Below are 11,628 nucleotides of genomic sequence, written 5' to 3'. Positions count from 1 at the left end.
ATTTTTGCTGTGGCTTTACCGTTGAACCCCTTGAGTGTTATTGATACAAGCAGGATCTCATGGAGAATACGTTCCACTAAAGGTGAGTACTCAGAAGTTGTTTATATACATGAAAAAAACGCTCAGTTTCCAATGGCAATAGCTTTAACAAGAATCAGTGATGGATTCATTCGAACAACGCTGCAACACCAAACACTGAGGAATAATCGGAATTGCTCTATCCGAAAAGCTATTGGTATTGATTTATGATTTATGCTACCAAGATGCTTCCGAAGAAAAAAACTACACATTTCTTCGGAATAAGAATAATTCGAAGCATACAGTGCTCTATTGAAGTTGTGTTTTCTCTACATAAAGATTAATTTCCCTTTATGTTATTTAGTACAGAAGTCACGCAAAAAATATTCCAGTATCACGAAAACGGGCGTATAAATAGAAGTTTGTTGAACTCTGACTATCAGAACTTAAACATTGTTCCGTAGTAACTTACATACTCAATGTTGTGGAATATCATTAATCATCGTATTCCGAATTTTGTGCGATCGTTCATCCGGAAATGACTAATAGCATATGAGCGTGTGCTGGAATTCACACGCCCCGAGGAAAGGATAATCAGCGTGAACAACGAGTTTTCGATGCTACAAGTAACGATTTCATTGAGTGAGTTATTTATGAAGACCGATTTTTTTGAGAATTGTAGTTTCTTATTAACGACTAAGAAAATCAGGCTTAAAATCGGAGAAATAAATATTCTAGCTGATACAAGAAGAGAGAAAAAACAAGTTGCTGTCAATTCTCAAAATGCATACTAATAGTGAGGGAGTGAGTTTAAGAACTTTAAATTGACAACACTTTTTGATATGGCCACCATTTCGATCACTTACTATCAAATGTTTTGTGTTCAGCTTGATGTTTCATTTCGTCATGAATGAATTGACACCTGAGCAACGTCTGCTTATTCTTGCAGATTTATCGCCGTGGTATGGTTCGATAAAGTCATCACATTTTTCAACCATTTTACGGTCGACAGTATCGAGCAACCATGGATCGTTTTCGAGCCACTTTTATTCTACATAATAACCCGCATCGTACAGTGTATACTGACACTAGCTGCGTTTCATGGACTTTATTATTGGTCTTCTACGAGCCAATGTATGATAACGGCTTGTTTCAAAACGTGTGTGTGTGTGGATGAGATATTTATCCGTCATCTATATCTAATAGTAGCACTCAACTTGTTTATTGCAGTTCTGTGTGAGCTGTCCTCTGTTAACGTTATCGAATCTAATATTCCAGAGCTGCTATTTCCTGTTCCTACTTGTATCTATTCATTTTCTTCATCATCTTCACTATGATCATCGCTTTTTCATCGTTTTTTCATCACTTTTCGATTGCGTTACAAAACGGTTTGTGACGCATTCTTTCTTCGTCAAATAATAATATCGATATTTGAGGCTCGGATTCAGGAATCATAATCAAGATGAACAGAGGAATTCGATTTGAATTCAAATTCCAGTGATTCTGAACTTAGCATAATTGACATTTTTATTTTGTCTCGGTGGTTCACTTTTATATTCTGTATAGGGTTTTATGTCTTGTTTTGTTAGTTTGTGTATTTCTATTGAGCTAGAGCTAGGGCTGGAGATGTTTTATTTGGGGGTAGAAAAAAGTTCTTATGAAGCATTTCTCAGAAAATAATCCATTCTGAAAATGGAGCGCTGTGCAGTTATAATAAAATGACTTTAGGCTGTATTTTTTTAGGGTTAGGAATTAACAAACTTCCAACATAAACAAACTTCCAAACAAAAAAAATTTTCCAACATAAACAAAAAAATTAAAAAAAAAAAACATAAACATAAACAAAATATGCCAAATTAATTAAAAAATATATAAAACGTCGATATCTGGTATCAGCTTGAAAAAAAAAATTTGGATGAAAATCGATCTTCTGGGACTTAGCCTGAGTGATTATAAAGGTATGGGAAAAAAAAAGTCACAGGAGGGTTGTGTCTGAGACACGACCGCATAGTTGACGTAGGATTCCGTTAGGCTATCTGTTGATTTAGAATATGTTTTAAGAATTACATCGTTAAACTCTTTGATAATGATTTGGTGGCCCTGAAAATTGCCGTTTTGTTTGGTTGTTGGGTTGTTGGTGTTGTCTCCACCAGTGTTTACCGAGTGATGATGACAGAAGGATGGTAAACAGTCGTTGGATGGTGCGTATCATATAAAAGACACGAGATATGACGAAAACCGCCCTTTGTGATCCTAGACGAGATGCTCCTGTGGATGAAATAAAAAAAAAACTCACCAATATAAGATAATTATAATTATTAACAAAATTATTAATTTTTCTCGTCAGTAAAAACATGTTACTTTAATATGGAGAAAACATATTTGAAATGGAAAAGGTAATGTTATTTTATAATTTTTACTTTCTGGGTGTTTATTCAACCCAATGTGAATTTTAATTGGACTAATAACACCTAATACTATGTGTAGATCATATGGGGAATCTTTTTTCTAGAATTTCTTCGCTTTTCCAATTATTCTCGCCATATACATTTTGCTTGGGTGAAATGAACACAACAAAACAGACATAAACCAAATGACCCGTTCTCGAGCGGGAACACACCTTGGATTTTATTTATGAAAATTGAAATAAATCGTGTCATATATCAAGTCATTTTTAACACAACTGCTACCATATACAATTTTATACTTACACTTGTGCTAAATTTTTCACAATACACGATCGGTCATTGATATAAAATTTCACGAAGCAAGTAACATTAAAGGTCCAAATTTAAATTTTATTTGCTAGAATTTATCGTATCACTTACCTTACTTGCAATACATAAATGCCCCCGACTTGCATATATTTGCAATGCCGATTTCCCCCAGGCACCTTGCTTTTGATGTCTCTGTCAGGGAACACATTTCGTTAGGAACAAAAGTTCCCCCTACTTTTATGTATTTGCAATGCCGATTTCCCCCAGGCAGCTTTGTTTTTTATGTTTCTGTTAGGGACCTGCCGCATGTGTCGTCAATTTCGACCAATCAGAAGTGGGTATTTCCGTTAGGATAGGGGTTGACATTTTTCAATTGTTCGATAGTTAATTTTATGACATATAGTATTTTCTTCAATATAAAAAATTGTTATGGAGTGCAGAAATCGATTGACGCAAAAATTTCATCAATCCTTCATGAAATGACTGAGCAATAAGCGTTTGAAATTGGACAATTTTCACGATGTACTCGATTTTCGATTTTCAATTTGTACCCCAATATGTTCCCGAAAGACGTAATCCTACGTCAAAAATCATCGAATTGAAAGAACCGACTATGTACATTTTGTTTATTGGCCTAAACATTGACCTATGCCAAATTTCACTTCAATAGGAGATAATCTTGGGATCCCAGAAGGTCGATTTTATACATTTTTAAGTAACGGTATCAAAAAAAAATTTCCAATTTTCCAAATTTCATGTTCATTAATTAAGTAAGCCCAAAAACCTTTCAAATTCACAGTAGATCTCTCCTGGCGAAAAGATATAAACATTAATGACCTTTTTCAGGCATTACAGATATTGCATTTGAATGCATCGAACTTTTTATTAGGTGTACCGGTAAGTTTCTTCGGTTTTACAACAGATGGCGTAATTTGATTATTATTCCAGTGAATCAAATTTCCAGACATTCGTTGAAAAACTACTGTCATTGTGCGTTTTTTTTCAGTATATGTCAAAAAGTTGAAGCGTTAACAACATAGTTTTCTGCCACTTCGAATATGTCGAATTTCGTAATTTCGTATCAACGAGAGTGTTTTTGCGGGGAGTGTTACTTCATTACTTCAATATGAACAAAAAAAGCTGCGGAAAGTCATCGGATTTCGGTGGGAGTTTATGGTGACCATGCTCCAACTGAGCGAACGTGTCAGACGTAGTTTGCACGGTTCAAAAGTGGTAATTTTGACTTGGAAGACGAAGAACGTTCCGGACCGCCAAAATAGTTAGAAGATGAAGAATTGAAGGCTTCACTCGATCAAGATCCGTCACAAACGCAACAAGAACTTGCAGATACACATGGAGTAGCTCAGCAAAACATATCCGATCGTTTAAAAGCAATGGGAATGATCCGAAAGATAGGATATTGGGTGCCGTATGAATTGAAGCCACGAGACGTCGAACGCCGTTTTTCACGTGCGAACAACTGCTCCAACGGCATAAAAGAAAGGATTTTTTGCATCGAATCGTTACTGGCGATGAAAAGTGGGTCCATTACGACAATCCTCAACGTCGGGCAACGTAGGGATACCCCGGTCATGCAACAACATCGATGGCCGCCCGGAATATTCACGGCCAGAAGGTTATGCTGTCTATATGGTGAGACCAGCTGGGTGTGGTGTACTATGAGCTGCTAAAACCGAATGAAACCATTACGGTGGACCTCTACCGACGACAATTGATGCGTTTGAGCCGTACACTGAAGGAAATACGGCCACAATACGAGCAAAGACACGATAAAGTTATTTTGCAGCCCGACAAATGCTCGGCCGCATGTCGCGAAACTGGTCAAAACATACTTGGAAATGCTGAAATGAGAGGTCCTATCCCACCCGCCGTATTCTCCAGACATTGCTCCGCCCGATAACTACTTTTTTCGATCGATTCAACATGGCCTGGTTGACCAGCACTTCTCCAATTTTGATGATGTCAGAAATTGGATCGATTCGTGGTTAGGGTCGCGGAGGGGGTTGCATAAAAATCTGTCGGTTTTCGGCTGATTTGGCGTGGAATTGCCTCATTTTTAAAGCAGCGAAGCAATAAAATTTTCGAAACTGATTCTCAGCTTCAACATGACCATGTATTTCAAGTTGTTCATTGTCCAGGGCGACATGGAAACACTGAACTTGTTGAATAACACAAACCAGTTCTGAGCGGGGAATATCACAAAGTCGACTGTAGCATCTTTGTTTCGCTGATTGTTTTCATAAAAGGCAGGTATGACGAAGTCTTAATGTTTATCCGATCAAACTAATAGAGTGATTCAAAAAGAAATCTCGAAACGAAAGAAATTATTCTTGCATACAAATTTTTGTATTTTTTTAAGAACTCTCTACACTTCACTAGTCAACAATACTTCTTCCCTTTTATGTTGAGGAATTTTAATAAAACCATCAATATTAACAGCAACTTCAATGACAGATACATCATCTCTTTCAACAAGGCGATTAATTGTTCGAAAGATCACTAACTAATCTCTGGTGAGAAGTAATTCAAGAGATGGGTTTCGTAGTAATCGTAATACAACAGGGCATTATTATAAATATTTTTTGACGTGGGACTATGTCCAACCGGAAAATATGGAGGTGAAGTGAAAACCTTAACACAGAACATGCAGGAAAAAAATGGAAGATTCGAATGCTTATTACTCGAACATTTCCTCATAGATCGGAAAGATGATAGGAAATATTTCTATGCGCAATCAATAAGATGTTATTTTTCATGAAATAAACAATTAAATAACTGTAAAATGTTAAGCATTATCTAAACTCCCTAAATGCCACGTTTTGATGGGCCCGATTTACGGTTTCCCCAACACAGAGATATGAACCAAGTAGCCTGGGGAAATCGGCATTGCACACAAATGCAAGTCAGAGGTATTTTAAATTCTTTACTTACGAAGCAAATTCAATTCCAATTCAAAAATTATGACATTCAATCAATAATTTAATCAAAACAAACAAATGATTACTAAGCCAACGGTAGTCCCACGTCAACCTTGCGATTATATCATAGATATAACCTACCCATTTTTTTGGATTCGATATGATAATGAAATGTACTTTTTTAGTTTTACATCCAATCTAATTATGGTGTACAAAATAACTGTTTTGCCACGGTTGACCGCTTTCCATTAACCCTCCTGTACTCGCGTGCAGAATCGTAACACGTATACTCGCGCACGGTGTCACAGACCGAAAATTAAACTTTTCTGTAATGTTGCCATTGTGTATTTTTCAGGCTTTATTGGCATTTATTTGAAGAAGAGGGTATGATTGAATGAAAAATCTCAAAAAAATATGTTTTCTTCATCTTTATTATGTTTTAATAGTCATCTAATTCAGCCTCTTCAAAATAGAGTCATTGTTGATACTTCAACACAAATAACGAAATTCGAATTTTCCACTGTTACTTATGAAAAGTAAGCAACTGAATATAATTTATGGAAGTATAAAGAGCTATAAAATAACATAAAAACGTATTAATCGATTGTGGTTTCATTATAGTAAGAATCAGAACATAGCATAACTACATGCTCGAAACAAACATATTTTTTATATTTCATGCAGTTGTTGCGTGTCTTTCGGGTCTTTTATCGAAGAAAAGAATGTATAATTACCTTCTAGATGATTAACAGATGATGGAGGCTCTGGAATATAGAGTTTGGATATTTCTAATATTCTTTGTCTCTGTTTTCTTGGTAAACTAAGAATAAATGCCTTTTTAGATGGGGCGTAAAAAGATGATATAAAAGGATTTCTAGAAACTTGCTTTTCTTTTTCATGTTTTCTTGTCGATATTGTTCATTATTAAAAAAATATCCCCGAAACTGTAACTGTTAAAAATTACCATAAGCCACCGATCAGTTGATAGTTCACTGATAACAATTCTTCCACAAGTGAAATTCTTCTACAAGTGTGTATATGTATGACCATTATATTTAGCGAATAACTATACGAAAGTCAAACATTTATATTTTGCTTTTGAATGTATGAATCTAACGACGAATATATCGACGAACAGTTTATATATGGATCCGTTCAATCCAGTTACAAAAGGGACTGAAATCAAATAAGAATAGTCGGGTAATGATCTTATGCATTATATTCAATGAATATTCCACGCCACTAACATAAATTTATACATTTCATTCAACAATATTCTAGAATATGGAAAAAGGTACTTGTCCAAAAAAATATACTTCTATACTCGCGTCGGTGTGTCAGACCGAATTTGTTGAAAAAGTGGCACACGTCCCCTTTGTACCAATACATGCGATACGCCAAACGATGACGAACGACGAATAACGAAGCTAGAGAGAATCGCAAAGTCGTACTGTTGATATTTTCTGAAAAATGAACGAATTATTGATTTCTCGGTCTGACAGACCAATGCGCGAGTATAGGAGTGTTAATCACATCTCTGCGTTAATGGGTTCTGCAGTTTCGGTAGGAGGCTGGATGTGGTGGTGTAATTACATTGCATGGGATTGTCCTATTTACGATAGCAATAATTAAAGCCGATAATGAGATGGAACTCTATAATTAGAGCTCGTAGGTACGCAGAGAAAATCTGGTATTGTTTCTCTCTACCCCTCCTCATTCTGCATAAGCCCGCCATCAATTCGAGAAAAAGGAAATATAACTGCGAATGGTAACGCATGAAAATCATTTGCTCCTTCGATGTGAAAATTTATCGCACCTTTTTGTGCTCGTGCTGCTGACCTACTCACATCTGCTGGCATCAGATTCGTCTTACTTGTATCGTTATCACCAACAATGTTTTTTTTTTGTGTTTATGTTACGGAAGTCGCGCAGAGGGTGATGGATGATTTCCTATGTTTGCGCAAATACACACTCGATTCACCTTTTTTCCTTCCACACGAATGTAGTATGCTGAACAGTTGACAAATGATACTCAAATGCCAATCATTCAAATACAAACTAGTAAAATGTGCTCGGGTAGAAGAGCAATCAAATACGAGACCCTTGTCGATTTGCTAATCACTTAGTCAGGGATTATGTCTACTAGTGATGATATTTCAATATTTAATAGTGGTATCCGATTTTATTCGAACATTGCCCGTTTCGTATAATCCTATCCCAAGTGGTAATATGGAGATATTTTTACCTTCTCTGTCAATTTACGGACTTCTACCTCCGGCGATAATTGGATGAAGGTTCGCTTCCCCACATACCAGCAGCAAAGCGATAACGATAGCTTCAAGCAACTTCAATAGCTGTTTCTTCCAGCGACATCATTTCCAAGAAGTGTCACACCATCGACGATTGGCGATGCGACCGATCGATGGAGAATCTGAAAATTATGATAATGAAACGCATTTGAATGCCATAACTTCGCACGGTGCGGCGCGACGGATGAAAATTGCAACCCAAAGAGGCACCAAAGAGAGGGAAAGTGCGAGTATGGAATATTAAATCGAGACCTTTTGGGCTAGCCAATCCTCATTAATTTCAGCCAAATGGTCCAAGCCTAAGCGAAACCAATATTGACAAGTGATCGATCCAATAAACTTGATTGTTTAGGGCTTTCGGAGCGTGTGTCAACACCGTGGGTTGCGATATACCTTCATTAGCCATGGAGCAAAAAATAATCAGCGTGATCCGAACACAAACAAAAAAAAACATCGATAAAACTTTGTCAGAGTGGTGATTGAACGCATCATTCGATGAATGAATAATGATTATGATTATCTTGAGTCACGAGCAGCTCGATCAGTTTGCAAGAGTCTGCCAGTGAGCAACTTTGGGCCGCTGTCAATGTAATGAAGATCCTTACCGACCCCTTAGAAACCCTACATTGATAATATATGCACAAATGGTGCATGTTACACTATCAAAGACTGCAGTTGGAGGTTATGCAACGTCAATGATCGATTGTTTGCACAACACAAAAAATGTACATCAGCAGTTGTATCATAAACAAACAAAAAATTTACATCTCTTCGTTCGGTGAACTTGAGGTGGATTAAATTACCGACTGGGACTCGATACACAATGGATCAAGGTGGATGAATTTATGTAAAGTTGTGAAAATTATATATAATTAAACTGAATTCGCCCGGTTTCATTGCGTATGGGTTAACTGGAGTCGAATTATGGGTTTGGCCTGTACGTGAGGCGTGCGCTGTATCGCTGCAAATGCAACAGCTTCGTTCACTAGGGATGAACGAGTTTCGTAACGAAGAGAACATTGTCAAGGTGACTTTCGAACAATCTGGGGAATTAGAATCACTTTCGTGATTCAATGTATTCGAAACAACCCAACCTAATTGGTGCGAAGGAATCTTCTGTTACAAGGAATGTTCACCTTGTCTGACCACCCTTAGCATATCACAATCAGCAACCATTTAATCTTATTTGCAGCGACGCGCGGCAATCTTGGCTGCGATCGAATTGCTTGAGGCACTCTCTGCGCAATGCAATGAGAGAAGCAAGTGATAATGTGGATATGGATATGCAGTTGGCTTTTGTTGCTGGCCGCTTACTGGATCATTGCGACGATTTTATTTCCCTTCGTCTCTGCTCTGCTTGCCGATACCCGCTGGATTGGCATTTTGGCAAATAATTTTAGTGTACACTTAATTGGTTGGTACTTTATCCATCATCGGCGAGTTTAAGCCATGTTCTCACGTATTATTCAATGTGGAGAGGCTTTGATGATGTTTCACCCCTTAGCGTATTATTGAATACGTCACACATCAAGTGATTTCACTACTCTGCTGAGCGTTCTAGCGCCCTATGTTATGCAAGTACACCACGAGTGAGACTCGATGTTGTACGTAAAGGGGTTAACCTTGGTGACTGACATCGTTATTTGATGCGATACATGTACGTTAGGAGTTATGAGTTGTAAGTGGTCATAACTAATTTTGATCGTAGCTATTGATTTCAGTTTAGTTTTCACAAAAAATCAAGTATGACTATGAAGTATGAGTATAAAGTATGAGTACATAACTCAAGAAACTGTGCAGAGATATTCCATTTAAAAGGTTCTTTTCTACACTGTCGTGCGCTGGTTGTGCTTATCCGTGGTATTGAATCAAAAGACATGATTGGAATGCCTTCAAAAATTATTTCTGTGAATATTTTAGTCAGAAAATCGTTAGTTTTGCTTGTTTTGTTTACTTCACGTACTTCTTCGAACCATGATTTGCGACTCTTCTTCAAATCAACACTAAGGCAAGAAACAATTTCGATGGCGAAAATAACAAGAGATCATTGATTCGTTGATCATTGATCATTGAATAACATAGTCGCTAACATAGCTTCGTATGTCGAAGTTATAGGGTTGCCTGAAAAGTAATCGACGATTTCACACAAGGATGACATCAATGTTGATTGTAAATGTCAATGTTATGATTTGTTTTTACCTGACGTTTGTTAGCTGCCACTTTTAGTTGGTATTTTGGTAAATACCACCACCGTTTTGTTTTTGTATTATTATTTATGCTAATCAAAATGTATTTATTAGGATAAGCTTAAAATTAGAATTCGCAAAAATTGCATAGAACTAAAAGTTAGTTGAATTCTAAACTTAAGTAGAAGGTAAGAATTACATGGAAACTGAAAATGTACAACTGAATTCAGGAAAACTCAAAGTTAACTATTATACACAAGGTTTTTTTTATATTTTTTTATTAATTCGTTTATTTTTACAGGCTCAGTTACTTAAGTTTGAAGGAGCCGAATTCTTAAATATAATTTTAAAACTATATATATAAACAATTTTCTTACATCTATGGTTAGTAAGGTGGAAAACCGATTACTCGCGGTGTACTCGAGTTTAGGAGGGTGACATATTTTTAGGAGAAGGATGGGATATAAGGAAATTGTAACAATGTTGATGAACACTCATTTCATAAATCTATTCGTATATCTATAGTGTATTTACATTTCAACTTATTCTACTATTTATAGCAAGGGGACGAATTACCCGCAAAGGAAGGAAAGGAGGGTATAAGGATGTAGGGACAATCACATACGAAGATCTATAGCTTTAAGGAAAACATATATATGGGACATGTAATTAAGGTCTAACCGAGCCAACACATCTCTCACCGGCACATTGGGCTGTCTTCCTCGGGCCCGAAGGGAGTTTTCTAAATTCGATCTGGCGACCAGATACACCTCGCACGACCAAACAATGTGCTCGATGTCGTGATAACCTTGTCCACAAACGCAGAGATTGCTGCTGGCAAGATTGAAACGAAAGAGTAGTGCATCTAACGAACAGTGAATGGACATGAGTCGGGAGAAGGTGCGAATAAAGTCCCGACTCAATTCCAGACTTTTGAACCACGGTTTGAGGCTAATCTTAGGGATAATCGAGTGAAACCACCGGCCCAATTCATCTTCATTCCACTTGCGTTGCCAGTTAGCGATGGTATTTTTGCGGACTAAAGATTAAAATTCATTGAAGGCAATTTGACGTTGATAAATATCGCCTTCAATTGCACCTACCTTTGCCAATGAGTCAGCCCTCTCATTACCCGGAATTGAGCAATGTGAAGGGACCCAGATAAAGGTAATGACATAACAGCGTCTGGATAAAGCACTCAAAATTTCTCGTATTCTCTCAAGGAAGTACGGCGAGTGCTTTTCCGGCCTCACTGAACGGATAGCTTCGACAGAGTATTAGTAACAGGTCGTGAGGCGACGCTGTCCAGCGCCCAATGAATTGCTGCCAATTCAGCAATATACACTGAGCAAGGATTCTGAAGACTGTGTGAGGTGCAAAAAAATTCGTTGAACACTCCAAATCCTGTGGACTCGTTTATAGTGGACCCATCAGTAAAGTACATATTATCACAATTGAT

Source organism: Toxorhynchites rutilus, chromosome 3 (assembly GCF_029784135.1).
Source record: "Toxorhynchites rutilus septentrionalis strain SRP chromosome 3, ASM2978413v1, whole genome shotgun sequence".
In the NCBI taxonomy this organism is placed as follows: domain Eukaryota; kingdom Metazoa; phylum Arthropoda; class Insecta; order Diptera; family Culicidae; genus Toxorhynchites; species Toxorhynchites rutilus.
The sequence above is the reverse complement of the archived record's forward strand: the minus strand, read 5'-3'. Positions refer to the sequence as shown.